This window comes from Moschus berezovskii, chromosome 7 (genome assembly GCF_049115385.1).
Source record: "Moschus berezovskii isolate FMDL1 chromosome 7, NW_MosBer_1.0, whole genome shotgun sequence".
NCBI classification, from domain to species: Eukaryota; Metazoa; Chordata; class Mammalia; order Artiodactyla; family Moschidae; genus Moschus; species Moschus berezovskii.
The window spans coordinates 98,467,890-98,490,807 of NC_142466.1; the positions used below are offsets into that span (position 1 = coordinate 98,467,890).

General features: G+C 40.4%; 1 pseudogene; it reads right to left on the reverse strand.

Moving 5' to 3' along the window:
- Window positions 1–1,473: 1,473 nt before the first annotated feature.
- LOC148777442 (bile acid-CoA:amino acid N-acyltransferase-like) lies at window positions 1,474–21,233 on the reverse strand (annotated as a pseudogene).
- Window positions 21,234–22,918: the final 1,685 nt, after the last annotated feature.

Below are 22,918 nucleotides of genomic sequence, written 5' to 3' on the forward strand. Positions count from 1 at the left end.
AAAATTGACATAATACCTGATTCCCCAAAAGAACCCACAAAAAAATGTTTGATGTTATTTAATGTTAGAATTGGGGTTAGATCTTAGTTCCTCACCAGGGATCAAACCTGCATCTCCTGCAGTAAAAGCATAGAGTCTTAACCACAGGACAACCAGGAAAGTTCCTAGAGAAGTACTCTGACTGGCCAGGTCTGGGAAATGTGAAAGCTTCTATGAGTGAAAGAAGGAGGCTAACAAGCCCGCTCATACTGAATGGAATATTTTCACTCTAAACAGAAGGTATCAAAAGTAAATAAAATAAAGAGGTTAGGCAAATAAAACTGAAGTGGCCTCATGTTACTTCTATTATTCTATATTGGCTCCCCATCATACCTACAAAATGATTCAGAATACTTTCCAAATGATCCATCTTCACCTTGATTATCCATCATGTAAAAATTATATGAAATCTGAATTTCAGTGTTCATAAATAAAATTTACATCCTATCTAAGGCTGCTTTTGTGCTATAACAGCAGGACTGAATAATCGTGACAGAGACCTTATGGACTACACAGTCACAAATATTTACTATCTAGTACTTTGCTAGAAAGAGTCTTATTGTTGTTCAGTTTTTAAGTCATGTCCAACTCTTTGCAACCCCATGAACTGCAGCACGCCAGGCTTCCCTGTCCTTCACTATCTCCCGGAGTCTGCTTAAACTCATGTTCACTGATTCAGTGATGTCATCCAATCAGGTCATCCTCTGTTGCCCGCTTCTCTGCTGGCCCCCAATCTGGAAGCACATAATCCACACCATCATAACCATCAAAACTACTTTCCTAAACTGAAATTCTATGAATCTTAGATTGCGCCTCTTGAAAAATGCTGTACATGTTTAGACACATATTTTCTTTAGCTAGCTTTTGTTGAATTATTGATTGTAGGTTGATTCAATGTTACCTCCATAACTGCTTCCATATTGTCTTAATATAATTTTTACTCACGTCTAGTTTTCCAAACAAATGAAGTAACCATGAGCATATTTTTTCTTTCTTTTTTAAAACGCTTATTTATTTATTTGGCGGCTTTGGGACTTAGTTGCAGCATGTGGGATCTTCAGTCTTTGCTGTGGCATGTACGATCTTTCTACTTGCAGCATGCAAACTCTTAGTTGCAGCACGTGGGATCTAGTTCCCTGACCAGGGAATGAATGTAGGCAGCTTGCATTAGGAGCATGGAGTCTTAGTCACTGGACCACCAGGGAAGTCCCATGAGCATATTTTCAAATATGAGAAAACTAAGCATATTTTTCGGAGAAGGCAATGTTATTTTATTCAAGTATAGTTGATTTACAGTGTTGTGTTAAAAAGCATATTAATTTGGGTTTTAAGAAATCCATTTGTCAGCACCTGGTTCTATTGTTCCATGAAAATCAAGTGAAGGTCTCGCAAAGCATTCTATTCCTTCTCTTTTTCTAGGAGTATTTGCTCTTCTCAGAGATGACTGGTCACATGCGGAATAAGGTGTTTCCTGAGAAACTTCTGGGTTTCCTTCCAAGAATGTTCATGTCCCGCTGTGTGTGGGAAAAGGAATCTCCTCCTTGGTGCATGGAGAAGTGGAGATTAGAGATCCTGGAGGCACAGCACGGGTTGGGGGCTCATGGGGGAGGCTGTATCAGGTGGCCCACTCCAAGTAAGACAGCAGAGTCAAGTTGCTCCTCCCACGTCTCCTCAGCTGTTCTGAGCTTGCTCTGCATATGCTTTCCTACTGACATTCTTATCTTCTTCTCCCACAATGGAGAGAAAATGTCCCTGGGTCTTTTCAATGGGGAGAAAAGAAGTCTCACTGGCTTCAGCTCTAGTTTCCTCAAATATGTGCTATAACCTTACTAATCCTAAGGAGGAGAGAATGGCAAGGGCTGATTTATCTGATCATGATATATCTGTGGAATGTCAAGAGTAAAGTTGGGCTCATTAATAAGCACAGTGGCTGTGACTTGTTTTAGGTGAACAGCCATGGAGAGGTCAATCTCTGCTCCTTTCATATGGAGACTACCCCAATGCCTGGCCCAAGGACCTGTAAAAAAATTAATACAGAAACCTCAAGTAAATATTAATACAACCTGGACACCAGTCGGGGGAGCTCTCGTTTCTGCAACCATGGCAAAACCCAACAAGTAGAAAGGCTCCTCTTCTTTCCAGCAAGGACTCAGTCAATGAAAAGTCTTGGGTTCTTTGCTCACTGTAAGCCCTCCCATCTTCCTTTTCCCCTCCAGGAAATCCTTCCCTTGCTGTGCAGGGACTTGCATGTGGTTCACCATGGTTCCGGACCCCAACTTGCAATTTCTGCTGATCCTGAATAACCTCATCTTTACTGGAAAAGCATCTGGAATCCTATTTGTTTTAGGTCAACATTTGGTGGCCCATACAAGAACTGTACATGGAACAACCGACTAGTTCCAAATAGGAAAAGGAGTGCGTCAAGGCTGTATATTGTCACCTTGCTTATTTAACTTATATGCAGAGTACATCATGAGGAACGCTGGGCTGGAATCAAGATTGCTGGGAGAAATATCAATAATCTCAGATATTCAGATGACACTACCCTTATGGCAGAAAGTGAAGAAGAACTCAAAAGCCTCTTGATGAAAGTGAAAGAGGAGAGTGAAAAGGTTGGCTTGAAGCTCAACATTCAGAAAACAAAGATCATGGCATCTGGTCCCATCACTTCATGGGAAATAGATGGAAAAACAGTGGAAACAGTGTCAGACTTTATTTTTTGGGGCTCCAAAATCAATGTGGATGCTGATTGCAGCCATGAAATTAAAAGATGCTTACTCCTTGGAAGGAAAGTTATGACCAACCTTGATAATATATTAAAAAGCAGAGATATTACTTTGCCAACAAAGGTCCGTCTAGTCAAGGCTATGGTTTTTCCCGTGGTCATGTATGGATGTGAGAGTTGGACTGTGAAGAAAGCTGATCGCCAAAGAATTGATGCTTTTGAACTGTGGTGTTGGAGAAGACTCTTGAGAGTCCCTTGTACTGCAAGGAGATCCAACCAGTCCATTCTAAGGGAGATCGATCCTGGGTGTTCATTAGAAGGACTGATGCTAAAGCTGAAACTGCAATACTTTGGCCACCTCATGCGACGAGTTGACTCACTGGAAAAGACTCTGATGCTGGGAAAGGTTGGGGGCGGGAGGAGAAGGGGACGACCGAGAATGAGATGGCTGGATGGCATCACCGACTCTGTGGACATGAGTTTGAGTGTACTCCGGGAGTTGGTGATGGATAGGGAGGCCTGGCGTGCTGTGATTCATGGGGTTGCGGAGAGTCGGACACGACTGAGCGACTGAACTGAACTGAACAAGGACCAGAGGGCTTCCCTGGTGGCTCAGTGGTAAAGAATCTGCCTGCAATGCAAGAGACCTGGGTCCATCTCTGGGTCAGAAAGATCCCCTGGAGAAGGAAATGCAATCTGGGAAATCCCATGGACAGAGGAGCCTGGCAGGCTACACTCCATAGGGACACAACTTAGTGACAAACCCACCACCACAAGAAGCAGAGGAAACCCCCAAAGACTCTAGGGCTAATGAGCAAAGAGGTGAGGTATCCACAGTTGAGCGTTTCATTGCTCATTCCTTTTCTCAATGACCCTGTCCATCTTTCTCCTGACTCAAGCCTTTGTAGTCTGTGGACTAAGAATGCTGTCAGCCACATCAGTAAGGATGTGGTGGCCATCAAGCCATCAGCCACTACAGCCCCTCCTCCGACAGAGAACCCTGAGGGAACTCAGGATGGAAACAAACAAGATGCTGGTCCTAGATAGCTGATGTGTATATCAAAGGAATGATTTCAGTGAACCCAGATTCTTGTATCTTCCTATATGTAGAAAAGTACAAATTCATTAATTTGAGATGACTGGTTTTCTTTAATAAATAGTAATCTTTTGATCAGTAAAACCTGGCTTGCAAAAACCTGGTTTTTGTTGAAAAACTCTTACATATCCTGGCTTCTCCATTACCTCTAGAGAGCAGTCTCTCGGAGCTATCCGAGAAGCTGCCCCTCGGCTTAAAAGTCCTCAGTTTGTCCACCAAATAAAACATAATTCTCAACTTTCAGGTTGTGCTTTTCTTTTCTTTTTTTCAGTTGACCCCTCTTTGTACTTGAAGCTCTTCAGGTTGTATTAGGGATCTGATTTTAGGTTTCACTCTTTCTGGTTAAAGCCTTGTTCTGTATGCAAGTACTCTTTTCGCAGTTCAATCTTATTCTGAGATCAGACTGCTTCAACTGAAATTGGCTGAGAAGCTATCAGCCCAGTTCCTTCAGGTACAGGGGTTGTTTCACTGAAACTGAGTCAGTTCACTGAAACTGAGCCATCAGCCTGTACCTTTGGAATGGGTGTGGTTTCATAGGAACTAGCTGAGAAGCCTTTGGCCTGGCTCCTCCAGGACCAAACTGTTCCCTCAGGACTGGCCTGCAGACAGTTTGAGCTGCAAGCTGTTAAAACTGAGCTGTTTAAGATATAAATTGTTTAAGCTGTTGGAAAATTATTCTTTTATTCTAGAGAAATATCTACGTATCTTGAGGGTGCATCCCCCGCCACTTACCCACACACTGAGATTCTATTCAATTTTATGTTTAAAATCTTTATTTTTCCTCATGCTAATGGACTGACCTAACCAAAGGCAATTCAGAATATCAATGGCCATTATGGGTAACTTTTGAAATTCCTAATTTTCTTAAAACCAAACTGGAATACAATAGTGCAAAAATCTTCAGAACTGAATGAAATGCCTATTTTGATTGGTATTTTGGGATGATGGCATAAATTTTAGATATTGCATCCAGACAAGAAAATGAAAGCATAACATACTCCCTGTCAGAGCTGGGCCCTCCCTTTGTGCAGTTTGCATCTGCATTTTCCATTAACCAGACCGCCTCAAGGCAGGAATGCCCACTTGACTGTAAAAATTAACCTTCTCCCTTCTTCATATACCAGTAATGTTACTCCTTAAAAGATAACATTCCTTTCCTAGTCCTAGAAGAGATCGTGGGGAGCCATTGCTGGCATTGTATAGTGCTTGTCTGGAACGTGTATCTCTGATGAATTTTACATAAAACATCAATGTGCCATTTTGATGTATGATCCTTTGTTTCAAGAATGTATGTAACTGGGCCTTTGACTTCCAAACAAGAAGAACAGTCCTCAGAAAGACTGTCTCCTGGGTAATAATCCTCAGGTTGGCTTCAGTAAAATTTTCTATTTCTCCTGAAGATCAACGGTTGATTAATTTTTCATCCACAGAGACTTCTCAACATTATCAGAAGTCTAAAACTGCCTTTTTGCAAAATAAGATTTTAAGATTAACCAAGGCAAATGAACTATTTTAAAAAGATAAAACGATGCCTGAAACCTCAGGTTCTTCACTGGAGTCTTTGTCTCAGGCTCTGACTCTGATGGTGGCTTCCCAGGTGGTGCAAGTGGTAAAGAGCCCACCTGCCAATGCAGGAGATATAAACACGCAGGTTCGATCCCTGTGTCAGTAAGATCCCCTGGAGGAGGGTATGGCAACCCTCTCCAGTATTCTTGCCTGGAGAATTCCATGGACAGAGGAGCGTGGCAGGCTATAGCCCATAGGGTCACAAAGAGTCGTACTTGGCTAAAGTGACGTAGCATGCACAGAACCTGCCTCTGATACCATCTTGTCTCCCTCTCTCACCTCGTTAGGCCCAGGCTCTGCCCTAGGCACCCCCTTCCCTCTTTCCTTCAATGCCACTACGTTTTCTCTATACCCTCAATTTTTCTACACTAATTCTCTCACTTGATTTTCTTTTTGCCTGAAACCCTCCCCACCTTTCCCCTCTAAACTTACCAAAGCTCAGTTCAGTTCAGTCACTCAGTTGTGTCTGCGACGCCATGGACTGCAGCATAAAGTATATAACTATGCTAAAAACCATTTTCAACCAAGCAGTTTCTCAGAGTAATCTGAGAGGTTGTCTCCTGGGTTAAAGTCCTCAGTTTGGCTCCAACAAAACTCTTTTCTATTCCTATTACAAGTATTTTATTGACTGTTTCTGTCAACACCTAAGATTACAACACAGAGACCAACCTACTAACTTATATGATCAAGTTTGGGCAATTGCTAGGTGACTATTTCAAAGCCTGTTGATTGAAACAAAATTCAGACTTTTTACATGAAAACCTGATGAATCTGCTCATGACTATTACAATCAACTTCAGATTATTTTAAAAGAAAATTCTGACCTTTTAGAGGTTGATCCACTCAGATAACTTTTAACTTTATGTTTATTAATGGACTAAACCAGAACATTTCCTTTCTAGTAAAAAGAATCAGGATGGAATGGGAAACTAGAATTTTCCACTCCAGAGTTTAGTTAATCTGGCAAACTCTCTCTCACACTCTAAACGAGTCACCAAAATGAAAGACCACTGAAATTCTTAAACTCTAGCAAATGACAGTCCCTAAATGAAAACCAAAACCCTCCTAATTTTAAACACCTTCTGCCCTCTAGCCAGTCTTTCCAATGTTCTCCCAGTTCTCAATAATAGGGTTTGGGGGGGACTACAGGGGCTCTTTCCCACCTTCCCTCTTAATAGAATGGGAGAAACATTTTCTCAGATTGGGGATGGGTCTCTTCCTGTTCTAAGTAACACCAGAACCACAATCTCGGTACTCATCACCACTACTATAAAGTAGCCCCTGCCTCGGAGTACTAAAACAATTCAAATATGGGATCTCTGCTGCTGCTGCTGCTGCTGCTAAGTCACTTCAGTCGTGTCCGACTCTGTGTGACCCCATAGATGGAAGCCCACCAGGCTCCCCCGTCCCTGGGATTCTCCAGGCAAGAACACTGGAGTGGGTTGCCATTTCCTTCTCCAATGTGTGAAAGTGAAAAGAGAAAGTGAAGTCGCTCAGTCTGTCCGACCCCTAGCGACCCCATGGACTGCAGCCTACCAGGCTCCTCCATCCATGGAATTTTCTAGGCAAGAGTACTGGAGTGGCTTGCTATTGTGAACCCCAAAGAGCTTCCTGTCTCTGAACCTATTCCCTTTTGTTTAGGCCCTTTGAGAGATACACACCCTTTTCTCCTTAGCTCCTCTGCCCTTATCCATTTATTAGGTCTAGACTTCTTAGATAAACATCATGCCAGAATTTCTTCATCCCAAAAAGAGAAAATAATTCTAGCATTTGACAGTAGTCATCAAAGTAATCAATCACATAAATTAAATGACCTTTGACATCTTTTCATTGCTTCAGCTCTGAGTCCTAGAGCTGATTCTCAAAACACTGATTATTAGTTCTACTGAATTAGCTACCACTTTCCTAAGAAATTTGTAACTGACACTGGCAAAATTTACAGCACACCTCCCAACACGATTCAGATAGGTCCTTCAAAACCTCTTTCTGGAATTAATCAATACCTTTTAAGTAAAGAAGCCCTTAATGGAAGACTGCAAGTCTCAAGACCTCATTATCCCTTGAACTAGTCTTTCTAATATTTCTACTTGACCTGTGAGAAAACCTAGGACCCAGGATTGATGTTCACCCAGAATCTCCAGGTAATAAACAACACATCCCTCGATGCCCTGTTGTTCCTAACTCTTATATGGTACTAATATCCACTGTCACTAGAAGGAAACTCTTTACCATTATTGGTTTATGCAGTGCATTCTCTAGTACTCCAGTTGATGAAGCCAGCCATTAAATTTTGCCTTTATTTGGAAATAAAAAGTATTCACCTGAACACTAATGCCTCAGGTGTAGTAAAACCTGAGTCCGTATTTCTCAATTCCTGAAGGCTGGCCTGGATGACAGAATGTGTGGATGATTTGCTTCTTTGCTCTTCTTCTCAAGCCTCCTCAGAGAAAGACAGCATACACTTGCTAAAGTATTAGCTTCAAAGGGACATAAAGCCACCAAAATTTCAAAGGAAGATTGCAGTTTGTCCAAACCCAGGCTGATATTTAGGGCATCTGATATCAGAACAGGGACTACACCTAGATCCAGATAGACTTTATAGAGTTCAGAGTTTCCCCAAACCCAAAACTAAACACCATCTGTGACATTTTCTTGCGATAGTTGGTTACGCTAAAACTAGATTCCAAATTTCTCTCTTATGGCCAAATCTCTTTGTGTTTTATTCAAGAATAACAACCCCAGCCCAATTTAAGAGAAAAAACCAGAGGACATAGCTTCTAAGGCCTTAAAGAAGAGCTTGAGGAACTCACCTGCCCTGGGGCATTCCAATGATCAAATTCCCTTTTACCATTTTTGAAAAGGAAGGAGATGCCCTTGGGGTACTCACCCCAAAACACAAGGACCACCACTGACCCATAGGGTATTCTAGCCAGCAGCTGGATCCTGTGACATAGGGATACCCACCTTGCCTTAGAGTGATTCAGTTCAGTTCAGTCACTCAGTCGTGTCCGACTCTTTGCAACCCCATGGACAGTAGCACTCCAGGCTTCCCTTTCCATCACCAACTCCTGGAGTTTACACAAATTCATGTCCATTGAGTCAGTGATGCCATCCACCCATCTCATTCTCTGTTGTCACCTTCTCCTCCCGCTTTCAATCCTTCTCAGCACCAGGGTCTTTTCAAATGAGTCAGTTCTTCACATAGGTGGCCAAAATATTGGAGTTTAAGCTTCAGCATTGGTCCTTCCAATGAATATTCAGGACTGATTTCCTTTAGGATGGACTGGTTGGATCTCTCTGCTGTCCGAGGGACTCTCAAGAGTCTTCTCCAACACCATAATTCAAAAGCATCAATTCTTCAGCATTCGGCCTTACAGTCCAGCTTTCACATTCATACATCACTACTGGAAAAACCATAGCTTTGACTAGATAGACCTTTGTTTGCAAAGTAATGTCTCTGCTTTTTAATATGCTATCTAGGTTGGTCATAACTTTTCTCCCAAGGAGCAAGCAAGTTCTTTTATTTTCATGGCTGCAGTCACCATCTGCAGTGATTTTGGAGCCCCAAAAAATAAAGTCTGTACTGCTTCCATTGTTTCCCCATCTATTTGCCATGAAATGATGGAACCAGATGCCATCATATTAGTTTTCTGAATGTTGAGTTTTAAGCCAACTGTCCTCTTTCACTTTCATCAAGAGGCTCTTTAGTTCTTCTTCACTTTCTGCCATAAGGGTGGTGTCATCTGCATACCTGAGGTGATTGATATTTCTCCTGGAATTCTTTTTTTTTTTTTGTTATTTTTTTTTTTTATCTAAAAAAGAATTTTATTAAAAAAGCACAAATGCAAAGAAATGAACAGAGGAAAATTTATGCGTCGAACCTGGACTGGTCACTTATGATAATATACATGCTACAATTCCATTCTCTCCAATCATTCCACCCTCACCCTCTCCCACAGAGTCCCAAAGACTGTTCTAAATGCCTATGTCTCTTTTGCAGTCTCTTATACAGGGTTCAGGTTACCATTTTTCTAAATTCCATATATATGCGTTAATAGCTTGTGCTTCATCCAGTCCAACATTTCTCATGATGTACACTGCATATAAGTCAAATAAGCAGGGTGACAATATACAGCCTTGATGTACTCCTTTCCTGATTTGGAACCAGTCTGTTGTTCCATGTCCAGTTCTAACTGTTGCTCCTTGACCTGCATACAGATTTCTCAGGAGGCAGGTCAGGTGGTCTGGTATTCCCATCTTTTGAATAATTTTCCAGAGTTTGTTGTGATCCACACAGTCAAAGGCCTTGGCTTTAGTCAATAAAGCAGAAGCAGATGTTTTTCTGGAACTCTCTTGCTTTTTTGATGATCCAACAGATGTACGCAATTTTATCTCTGGTCCCTCTGCCTTTTCTAAATCCAGCTTAAACATCTGGAAGTTCATGGTTCATGTACTGTTGAAGCCTGGCTTGGAAAATTTTGAGCATTACTTTGCCGGCATGTGAGATGAGTGCAATTGTGCAGTAGCTTGAACATTCTTTGGCATTGCCTTTCTTTGGGATTGGAATGAAACTGATATTTTCCAGTCCTGTGGCCACTGCTGAGTTTTCCAAATTTGCTGGCATATGGAATGCAGCACTTTCACATCATCATCATTTTTTAGGATTTGAAATAGCTCAACTGGAATTCCATCATCTCCACTAGCTTTGTTTGTAGGGATGCTTCCTAAGGCCCACTTGACTTCATATTCCAGAATGTCTGACTCTAGGTGAGTGATCATACCATTGTGATTATCTGGGTTGTGAAGATTTTTTTTTTATAGTTCTTCTGTGTATTCTTACCACCTCTTCTTAATATCTTCTGCTTCTGTTAGGTCCAAACCATTTCTGTCCTTTTTTGTGCCCATCTTTGCATGAAATGTTCCCTTGGTATCTCTAATTTTCATGAAGAGGTCTCTAGTCTTCCCCATTCTATTGTTTTCTTCTATTTCATTGCACTGATCACTGAGGAAGGCTTTCTTATCTTTCTTGGCTATTCTTTGGAACTCTGCATTCAAATGGGTATATCTTTCCTTTTCTCCTTTGCCTTTCACTTCTCTTCTTTTCACAACTATTTATAAGGCCTCGTCAGACAACCATTTTGCCTTTTTACATTTCTTTTTCTTGGGGATGGTCTTGATCACTGCTTCCTGTACAATGTCATGAACCTCTGTTCATAATTCATCAGGCATTCTGTCTATCAGATCTAATCCCTTGAATCTATTTCTCACTTCCACTGTATAATCGTAAGGGATTTGATTTAAGTCATACCTGAATGGTCTAGTGGTTTCCCCACTTTCTTCAATTTAAGTCTGAATTTGGCAATGAGTTCATGATCTTGCCACAGTCAGCTCCTGGTCTTGTTTTTGTTGACTGTATAGAGCTTCTCCATCTTTGGCTGTAAAGAATATAATCAATCTGATTTTGGTATTGACCATCTGGTGATGTCCATGTGTAGAGTCTTCTCTTGTGTTGTTGAAAGAGGGTGTTTGCTATGACCAGTGCGTTCTCTTGGCAAAACTTTATTAGCCTTTGCCCTGCTTCATTCTATACTCCAAGGCTGAATTTGCCTGTTACTCCAGGTATTTCTTGACTTCCTACTGTTGCATTCCAGTCCCCTATAATGAAAAAACATCTTTTGGGGGTGTTACTTCTAGAAGGTCTTATAAGTCTTCATAGAACTGTTCAACTTCAGCTTCTTCAGCATTACTGGTCAGGAATTAGATTTGGGTTACTGTGATATTGAATGTTTTGCCTTGGAAATAAACAGAATTCATTCTGTCATTTTTGAGATTTCATCCAAGTACTGCATTTTGGACTCTTTTGTTGACTATGATGGCTACTCCATTTCTTCTAAGGGATTCTTGCCCACAGTAGTAGATATAATGGTCATCTGAGTAAATTCACCCATTCCAGTCCATTATAGTTCACTGATTTCTAGAATGTCAACGTTCACTCTTGCCATCTCCTGTTTGACCACTTCCAGTTTGCCTTGGTTCATGGGCCTAACATTGCAGGTTCCTATGCAATATTGCGCTTTACAGCATCGGACTTTACTTCTATCACCAGTCACATACACAGCTCGGTGTTGTTTTTGCTTTGGCTCCGTCTCTTCATTCTTTCTGGAGTTATTTCTCCACTGATCTCCACTAGCATATTGGGCACCTACTGACCTGGGGAGTTCATCTTTCAGTGTCCTCCTATCATTTTGCCTTTTCATTTGTTTATGGGGTTCTCAAGGCAAGAATACTGAAGTGGTTTGCCATTCCCTTCTCCAGTGGACTACATTTTGTCAGAACTCTTCACCATGACCCATCCATCTTGGGTGGCCCTACACGGCATGGCTCGTAGTTTCACTGAGTTAGACAAGGCTGTGGTCCATGTGATCAGATTGGTTACTTTTCTGTGATTGTGGTTTTCAGTCTCTCTGCCCTCTGATGGAGAAGGATAAGAGGCTTATGGAAGCTTCCTGATGGGAGAGACTGATTGAGGGGGAAACTGGGTCTTGTTCTGATGGTTGGGGACATGCTCAGTAAATCTTTAATCCAATTTTCTGCTGATGGGCGGAGCTGCTGTTTCATTAGGCCCCTGCTCTTTCAGTTAAGACCACTGATAAAATCGTCATGGAATCTCCTTTAACTGTTTTTGTACTTTATGCATTAGAAGCTTTCCTGAATTTTCAACACTTTTAACATTTCTCAGTCAGCCACCTCACCCCCTGTGAAGTCTTTCTGTTAACTGTTCCTCACATAACTCTTCCACATTTTATTAAGCTTAACCATGCTACTCTTCACCTCTCCATCACTGAAGAAGTCCCTTTTGACAGCTTAACATTGAGAGATCACCTCCTGACTGGTCCTGATGATCTACAGGCAAATCCTCTGAGTAATACTGACCTCTCATGGTTCATTGGTTGTTCTTATATAAAAGGTGCTGTGCTGGGTAAGCTACTTCAACTCCTTTTGATGTTGAGGCAGCATCTTTACCTATGGCTACGTTAGCTCAACAGGCTGAATTATACACTACTACATGGGCTTGTACTTTCAGTTCAGTTCAGTTCAGTTCTCATGATTTTGGAACATTGTAGAAGACCTGACTTCCATACTTCCAACCACAAGAAAAATTTAAAAGTCTTCATTGTTTAGGAATTTTTGCCTGCTGCCTTAGCTATTATTAAGATTCTGTGAACATTCTAAATCTTACTCTCCGAAAGCTAAGGACATCACCTTGTAATATTTACACACACACACATACACACACAAAAACCAGTCTTAAAGCAACCAGCAGTAGCTAAAACTTTGTTATGGTCCAAAGTTTTATTTCCCTAAATGATAACTTCAGAAGACTTGTTAGAGAAGCCCAACAATTGACCTCAGAAAAGGAAAAACAAGATTGGAAATTCAACAATTGTTGGTTTGATAAAAAGAGAAAGCTCTGGTTTAGACCAAATGACAACCCATCCTACCAGAGACTCTAAAATTCCCACTCCTCACCACTGTACATGCATTACTCTAAGCTTCCCACTCCTCACCACTGTACGTGCATTAAACTGTTGATCTACTGACAAAATGACAGCATTCATGAGTCAGTATCGGTGGGGAAATATTAACTAAGCCACAAAAAATGCACACCTCACTTGTCACACCTGTCCAAAACACAACCTATGGAAACCTATTCATACTGCTCCCAGACATTATTAACTGCCTAATGGGCCATTTGAGGTCTGACAAATGGCTTTCATATAACTTTTTGCATCTCATGGATATAACTATGTTTTAGTCATTGTTTGTATATTTTCACACTGGACTGCGGCCTTCCCTTACAGATGGGCTACTGCCTCTTCTGTGGCTAACATCCTTCCAGAAAAGATTATCCTTACCTTATCCCCACTTGAACTTCATAGTGATCAAGGAACCTATTTTACTTACCAGGTGCTTTGATAAGTCTGTACTGTTTGGCTGGTTTTATACGTTTTATTGTACTTTCTGCCCTCAATCCTTTGACTTAGTTGAACACACTAGTGGCATTATTAAGAGTCAATTAGCAAAACTGATGAAAACCCTCTAAGTATTTTGACCAAAAACGTTGTCATTTGTCCTTCTAAATCTCAGATACATACCTTTCGGAACCCATAAACTCTTACTCTAGTCAAAGGACACCTAATGAATTTGGCTTTTGCTTCTTTTGACCGACAGCCAATAAAAGAAGAGATATTCCAATATTGCAAAGGCCTAATTGCTTCTGGGCTTTCCTGGTGGCTCAGATGGTAAAGAATCTGACTCCAATGTGGGAGACCTGGGTTCAACCCTGAAAGGTTGTTGCTGAATCATGAAAGATGCTGGGATTCTTGGCCTCCAGGGGAGAGGAATTCAATCCAGAGCCAGTGACAAGGTTTGATCACTCAGAGCTTTTGTGTAATAAAGTTTTATTAAAGCATAAAAGAGATAGAGAAAGCTTCTGATATAGACTTTAGAAGCGGGCAGAAAGAGTGCCCCCCTGCAAGTCTTTAGCCAGATGTTACTAGCAGGCTGCTAATTAGAGAAAGGGAATTCTCAAAACTCAGAGACTGGTACCAGGCCCTCACCCACAACATGCATTTTGAGATACATTGGCACAAGGTGAGCTGTCCTGGGCCATAAAATGATTGACATGAATCTTGAAGAAAGGCAGATTTCCAAGTAAATATATAGTTTCATTAACATAGATTAGGAGAACAATGTATGAGTAAAACATACTGGTTTGTTGAGCCCCTATTGGTTCTGAGTCTTAAGCGGAACTGACTTGGAGAAAGACAGAGTCTAGGGTAAATACATAGTTCTTTAACATAGCTTAAGAAAAACATTTCCATAAGAAAAACAAATTGGTTAGGCTCAAGGTTTGATAAAAGTTCAAGTGGAACCAAGTGTCATCATGGAACACAGAATTTTAATTTTGTATAGAGAAGGGAAAAAAATCTGACACTTGTAGTTTGTTTCCTCCTGCCACTTAAGAAAGAGATTAAAATTTGCTAGATTTTTCTTGTTGATTATTGTTACCTGATGTTCCCCTTTTTAGAGAAGCTTTTTAAGGCAGCTTTGACTCTGTTGAGCCTCTCAATTTTATCTTTATTTTTATTGCATAAATACCTGGTATGTAATAGTTGCTTTCTTTTCTTTATGATTATTTTGTTTATTTTGCTAACTTCTTAAACTGGCTGTATACTTGTATACTCATTGCTTTTCCTTTTTATGTAAAGTCTACTACATTTAAGGTCTCAGTGGATAATGTTTTCCATATCCCGTAGGTTTTAAGACTTTGTATTTTTGTTATCTTTCTGTAATGATGTTGTTTTTAAATGCCATGTACTCAGTGAGTGATATAAACACATTGTAAATTTCAGTTTTTCTAATAAATTGTATTAAAAAAAAGAGATTAAAAAATGTCTGACACTTGCAACCTATTTCCTCCATTTGGAGACCCCTAGACTTCCTGCCTGTTACCATCTCAATCCCTGGGTTGGGAAGATCCCCTGGAGAAGGAACTGTCAACCCACTCCAATATTCTTGCCTGGAGAATCCCATGGACAGAGGAGCCTGGCAGGTTAGATTCCATAGGGTCACAAAGAGTCAGAAGCAACTGAGCAACTACGTACACAAATTGCTTCTATTAATAATAATCATATTTTGGTAGGCTTTATTTAGTTTATTTCTGGCCTTTGGCAGAACACTAACTCTTATTACAACTTCTGCCACAAAATTTTGGACCAGGGAATTTAGAGACCTTTGGAAGACACTGCAAATCAACAGATGGAGAAACAAGACTTCCATGTAATTGAAATATCTGAGGTCTAGCCTTCTGAGGAACAGATAGTGTGAAGCAGGTTTAATAAAAATACTTAGAGCTTAGGAAAGAAATCTGGTTTCCAGGCCTGGATTAGTCACTAACTAGCTATCTATGTAAACTGGTGGAAACAATGATAGAAAAGTCACCAGCACCTACAAGCAGACCCAGGTTAAAAGAGTGAGAAACAGAATTGCATAACCTCTTAAATTCTTATTTAAGCCAACAAGAGGACTAGCACAATGATCACAATGCCTATTTGATAATTCAAGGACAATTCCATTATATTCATCAAAAATAGCTATTTAAAAAGTCAGTGCATCAGTAGATTGTCAGCAATTGTTGCTCATCTTACAATGGCAATTCTGACCATATTTTGATGATCCTTATATGAAAAAGGATGTAATACAAAGTCTTGATTCATAGATTAATTCTTATTAAGAAAAACATTAACAATAAATAAGAGCTAAAATGCATCAACTCTCTTACAGCAAGCAGCAAAGCACATTGTAAAATTTTAAGAAGTTACATGGGTTAGAAAGTACTACAGCATTATGTTTAAGACGTGTCAAGTAACTAAAAATTCAGATCCTCTATTCAAAGAAATACAGATTTTCTACCTGGTTAAGTATGGCAATTTAATAATTATCAGAGAAGGTGATAATAATAATAATTAATCAGTTGAGATATTTCAAATCTTGAAAGATGATGCTGTGAAAGTGCTGCACTCAATATGACAGCAAATTTGGAAAACTCAGCAGTGGCCACAGGACTGGAAAAGGTCAGTCTTCATTCCAATCCCAAGGAAAGGCAATGCCAAAGAATGCTCAAACTACTGCACAATTGCACTCATCTCACACGATAGTAAAGTCATGCTCAAAATTCTCCAAGCCAGGCTTAAGCAAAATGTGAACCGTGAACTCCCAGATGTTTAAGCAGGTTTTAGAAAAGGCAGAGGCACCAGAGATCAAATTGCCAACATCCGCTGGATCATGGAGAAAGCAAGAGAGTTCCAGAAGAGCATCTATTTCTGCTTCATTGACTATGCCAAAGTCTTTGACTGTGTGGATCACAATAAACTGTGGAACATTCTGAAAGAAATGGGAATACCAGACCACCTGACTTGCCTCTTGAGAAACCTGTATGCAGGTCAGGAAGCAACAGTCAGAAATAGACATGGAACAATAGACTGGTTCCAAATAGGAAAAGGAGTACGTCAAGGTTGTATATTGTCACCCTGCTTATTTAACTTATATGCAGAGTACATCGTGAGGAACACTGGGCTGGAAGAAGCACAAGCTGGAATCAAGATTGCTGGGAGAAATATCAATAACCTCAGATATGCAGATGACACCATCCTTATAGCAGAAAGTGAAGAGGAACTAAAAAGCCTCTTGATGAAAGTGAAAGAGGAGAGTGAAAAGGTTGGCTTGAAGCTTAACATTCAGAAAACAAAGATCATGGCATCTGGTCCCATCACTTCATGGGAAATAGATGGGGAAACAGTGGAAACAATGTCAGACTTTATTTTTTGGGGCTCCAAAATCACTGTGGATGCTGATTTCAGCCAGGAAATTAAAAGACGCTTACTCCTTGGAAGGAAAGTTATGACCAACCTAGATAGTATATTAAAAAACAGAGACATTACTTTGCCAACAAAGGTCCGTCTAGTCAAGGCTATGGATTTTCCCATGGTCATGTATGGATCTGAGAGTTGGACTGTGAAGAAAGCTGAGTGCCGAAGAATTGATGCTTTTGAACTGTGGTGTTGGAGAAGACTCTTGAGAGTCCCTTGGACTGCAAGGAGATCCAACCAGTCCATTCTAAAGGAGATCAATCCTGGGTGTTCATTGGAAGGACTGATGCAAAAGCTGAAACTGCAATACTTTGGCCACCTCATGCGACGAGCTGACTCACTGGAAAAGAGTCTGATGCTGGGAAGGATTGGGGCAGGAGGAGAAGGGGACGACAGAGAATGAGATGGTTGGATGGCATCACTGACTTGATGGACATGAGTTTGAGTGAACTCCGGGATTTGGTGATGGACAGGGAGGCCTGGCATGCTGTGATTCATGGGGTCGCAGAGTCAGACACGACCGAGTGACTGAACTGAACTTAACTGAATCAGATTTATTGAGTGTTTAGTGTTGTCAGTTACTCTAACAAGACTTGACTTTTAGTAGTCCCTTTAATTCTCACAATAACCTTGGGAAGTAGTGGCATTACAATATTTTTTAACAGATGAAGAAACTGAGGATTAGAGGTTCTTAGCAACTTGCCCAAATTCCCACAACCAGACGGTATGGAGCCGGAAGTGAAAGTCATTTATGTCTGAATCCAAAGCCAATGCCTTTGATTCCATGAAGGACACAGACTAACTATGCATTTCATCTTTCTGAGCTGAAGACACAGGATGCAATATAAATCATGTGAATAGAATTTCAAGTTCACTGAGGGTGAATCACACTTGGAAGTTAAAAGAAGTCATAGAATATCATGGTTATTGAAAACTAGGGACTGAAACTGACTAAAAAGACAAAATTTATCTTAGGATGTCTCAGGACAAAGTTGACAGCTTCCTCAAAATATTCCAAATCTACTTTCTCCACTCGGAAAGGCAGGTCTTCATAGTTATAATAGGGCAAGGCCACGGCACCAAAGCCATGACTGGCCAAGAGACTGGCCTGGGTTTCAATCAGTCCATCAATACCACCAAACCAATCAATTACGCCTGGGAAATAACCCTCTTCTGGAAAGAAGACAAAAACAAAACCCATAGAACTGAGTATGAAGGGAAGGTGAGAAAAACAGAATACTGATAACACAAAGGAGAAATGCACCACAAATTTCAGAATTAGGTATAAAATTCCAATAGAATCTCCACATTTTCAGCCTTGTATCTGGGGCAGAATTAAAGCTGATTGAATATATAAATGAAGCATAATATTCAGACATTTCATTGGAAACCATGTTCACTGACAATGTTCAGTCTCTACAATCAGAGACCTGAGAACTCAAAATGAGTCATTTCTATAGTGTTGGAGTAAAGAAAGCCATAGAAATTAGGCCACGGCTCTTAACCTATAAAGAGATACACAAATAGGCATCAGGAAATCAGTGAAGGTCCTGAAATTATATGCAAGACTATATATGTTTATATGTACATTTTACTGATGAGCATGCCCAACAATTTAATTGGGTTCTCAAAGAAGCATATGGTTTTAAAAAGAAAAAAATGTATTGAAATGATTATATTAACTAACATCCTGACCTAACATTGCTCTGTTATACTCATCTGACTATACAACGATGACATTTTACATCAAAATAGGGATGGTCAGGGTATCATTCTATACTTACTGTATAGGCAGCTTGTTTTCAAAATACAGTAGACCCCATATATTGAAAGTACTTTATTATGCCCTTATTGGGGATATTCTATTATGGTATAAGCGATTTTAGCTAAGAAAGTCTGATCCTATACATATCTGAGAAGAGGGCCTTGGTTTAAAGGAGTATTGGGAATTTTCAAAACAAAATATTCTTCAGAAAAGAAGAAATAAAGTGATATTGAATATATCTTGGTTTAAAAATACTATTTGAATACATGAATAGGGATGTTTTTGCATCTTCTGATTGACAGTACTTAAGAATGCTGAGCATCTTATTCTGGAAAAATGTTGTTGAGAACTTCGTTGAGACTTAACTCTTTTGGCCCCACACAACACGGCTCTTTTTTGTACCCCAACAAAATAAGCACCCAAATCAGGAGACCCAGCATACACAATGTCTAAGAGGGTTTATACCTCTTAGCACAACCTAAACCAGCACATAATCCCAAGGTGAAAGCCTTGCACTAATATTCAGATTCTTAACTGAATATTAGAGGCAAGGAAGTTTGTGTCACTTACTTCTTGATCCCTATACACAATAAAGTTGCTATATGCTAAATACTGAGTATAAAAAATTTCAAATTTACCCAAAAGAAGTGAATGGATCACAGTGAATTTGCAAAGGAAAGCTTTTTTCCCTTCTGTGCCACCTACAACTCCATGTTTTCAGAAACCACCTCTAACACTTTAGGTTTCCTTGTCTCAGTTCTAGAAGGTGACTATTAGAAAAAAATAATAATAATAGAGAGAGGAAATACATCCTGATTCCAGATCAAAGCTACCCCCCACACACCAGAAACCTGGACCTACTGAGGGCTATTTCTAGGAAATTAACTTTGCTTCATCCAGTCCCATAATAAACTCTGAGAAATGTAGCAACAGATGTTTTGAACCACTTATTGATATGTTGAGATTACTACGAGAAATTATGATAAATTCTACAGCCTTTAGGAAGCATGTTACATTAGCTGCTGGTTTATGGAATATCCTATAAATATTCAGTTGTAATATTTATGCAACTAAAGGGTATAAAGTTCCTTTGCATCCTCTGTGTTTTTTCCAATATTTCAATTCATGATATCATCAGTTTATTGTGGCAGTCAAGTAATGACCTATGACTAAATTAAAATTCAGACATGACAGAACTCCCAAAAAAACCTGGGATATAGTTCCATATCAGGATGAGGGTTTTCAGATAGCCAGGTTTCACTGTGAATGAATTTCACATAAATCCAAAGTTATGGAAATTCCAAAATGCAGGCACTCTAATAAACTACTGCCATATCCTTAGGCTCCAGAATTGCTGAGATAAGCCTGAGTTGGACTAAAGCTATCACCACATTCTTGTTCTGTTAGAAAGTTAACTCTGATTCTAAGTCAGGAAAGGAATACTCTCTATATATCCATTTTTAAGACAAACTTCTAGGAGGAGAAGGGATTCAAAAGAGGGGGGAAAAGATGACAATAACCATGGTAATTCTATTCGCCTGGAAGGAGAAAGCAGGCTCCCTGAAGGTAGCCTTCTTTGACTAGGACCCGGGTGACACCAAGTGCTACATACCACCTCTCCAAAATCAGACTGACATTTGGAGTAGTGATGGCAACATGGGTTACCATTACATCTGAATCATAAAGTTTTAATTGGACCTGCAAAGGGCTATTCATCACATCTCTTTTCAACAGTCTAATTAATATCTTCTCAGGTTTCAGGGACTAAAGGAGACCCATGAGGTGGACACCTACATAATAACCTCCAAGAAAAGGTGCTTGCTCACCAACTTCATTGGCGCTATAGTTGGCTTGAGAATGAAACAGGTTCCCCTTTTCATCTTCCAGTGATTCTCAAAGAAGCTCTATCTAAAATGGAGTCAGGCCTGTATCTTGGGTATGTACTGGCTCATCAATAAGAGCACTTGCTTGGGTAGCTGTCAGCTGAACCACTGTTACAGCGTGGCATCTTGGATGGTTCTTCAGTAATGCCTTCAGTAAACCTCAACACAGAAAGAAACATGGGAGAATGAAATAAGCCAGTGATAGGGTTAATGAAAAGTAAACTGGACCAGGAATCAGACTGCTTGGGATTCAGCTCTAACTCTTCAGTTACTTAGCATATATCCTGATGTAATCTTCTAGTTCAAGATCCCTAGGAGTTTTCAACAAATCTCTAGAAGCTATAAAGCAAGGTGATAAGTTTCATAATAATAATGAACCAAGGTTGAGGAAGGAGCAGTCAAAATATGCATGAATGATATTAACACATCTAAGGAAGACATCACAATCTGCCACCTAGAGCCCTTGAAAAATCAAGTGCAATGGAGAATAGGAGTGAGAGGTGGGAATGAAAACAGGGAGACTTGATGAACATCTTTCTGTAAGGAACGGATGGCTTCACTAGTAATCCCCTCTCTGAGTCCTGCAAACAGAATGCTTTGGCATCTAAAACTTTACCGCAAAAGAATATGAAAAAATATAAGGATCTTTTCAAAAGAATGAGAATAAAGTGCCAAGGGAGAACAAGGTGACTGATATATATTGCTCCCTAGAAAAAAAATTACTCATAGCTTCATAGTTAGGATTTACTCAGTCCTAAGCAAAACTAGAAACTGACAAGCCCTTCAGGTGGACAGAAGTGCTTTTTGTTTTCTTTTGTTTTTTTAACTTATTAGATTGCCAAGAAGGAAAAGAATCTAAATGAATTAAACTCTAGCAGTGACAAGCTCGGGGAAGGCAATGGCAAGCCACTCCAGTACTCTTGCCTAGAAAATCCCATGGATGGAGGAGCCTGGTAGGCTGCAGTCCGTGGGGTCGCTAGGGGTCGGACACGACTGAGCGACTTTACTTTCACTTTTCCCTTTCACACATTGGAGAAGGAAATGGCAACCCACTCCAGTGTTCTTGCCTGGAGAATCCCAGGGACGGGGGAGCCTGGTGGGCTTCCGTCTATGGGGTCACACAGAGTCGGACACGACTGAAGTGACTCAGCAGCAGCAACAGCAGTTACAAGCTCCTTTTAGAAGATATTTTCACTCTTACACAGTGACTTTCATTCATGGCAAAGCAACAACAACAACAACAAAAACCCATAGGGGAAAAATATAGAAATCCACAGAAAATTTAATGCACTTTTAATGGATGTGCGTGGGCTGGCTTGATAGATTAGAATTCTGAGAAACTCCAGTGACAGAGTAAGTCTCTCTCCAACTGCCAATCCTTTCTATAGGACTTGACAATATGCTCAGGGACAATACATCAGAGTCAGAGCACGAACTTGACTCAGAGAAATCCCCCTGAGACTTTGCAGGCCTTTATATAAAGTAAGGCAGCTGTCTTCCAAAAGATGGAGGCAGAGTAGCAAAATAGAGAGATATCCCCTGGCTCAGAAAGCCAGGAATAGAATGACAGAGCAAAGACATTTCCTTAGATGGGAATACCAGACCACCTGACTTGCCTTTTGAGGAACCTGTATGCAGGTCAGGAAGCAACAGTCAGAACTGTACATGGAACAACAGACTGGTTCCAAATAGGAAAAGGAGTACGTCAAGGTTGTATATTGTCACCCTGCTTATTTAACTTATATGCAGAGTACATCATGAGGAATGCTGGGCTGGAGGAAGCACAAGCTGGAATCAAGATTGCTGGGAGAAATATCAATAACCTCAGATATGCAGATGACACTACCCTTATGGCAGAAAGTGAAGAGGAACTCAAAAGCCTCCTGAGGAAAGTGAAAGCGGAGAGTGAAAAGGTTGGCTTGAGGCTCAACATTCAGAAAACAAGGATCATGGCATCTGGTCCCATCACTTCCTGGGAAATAGATGGGAAAACAGTGGAAACAGTGTCAGACTTTATTGTTTTGGGCTCCAAAATCACTACAGATGGTGATTGCCACCATGAAATTAAAAGATGCTTACTCCTTGGAAGGAAAGTTATGACCAACCTAGATAACATGTTAAAAAGCAGAGACATTACTTTGCCAACAAAGGTCCGTCTAGTCAAGGCTATGGTTTTTCCCGTGGTCATGTATGGATGTGAGAGTTGGACTGTGAAGAAAGCTGAGTGCCGAAGAATTGATGCTTTTGAACTGTGGTGCTGGAGAAGACTCTTGAGAGTCCCTTGGACTGCAAGGAGATCCAACCAGTCCATTCTAAAGGAGATCAATCCTGGGTGTTCATTGGAAGGACTGATGCTAAAGCTGAAACTGCAATACCTTGGCCACCTCATGCGACGAGTTGACTCACTGGAAA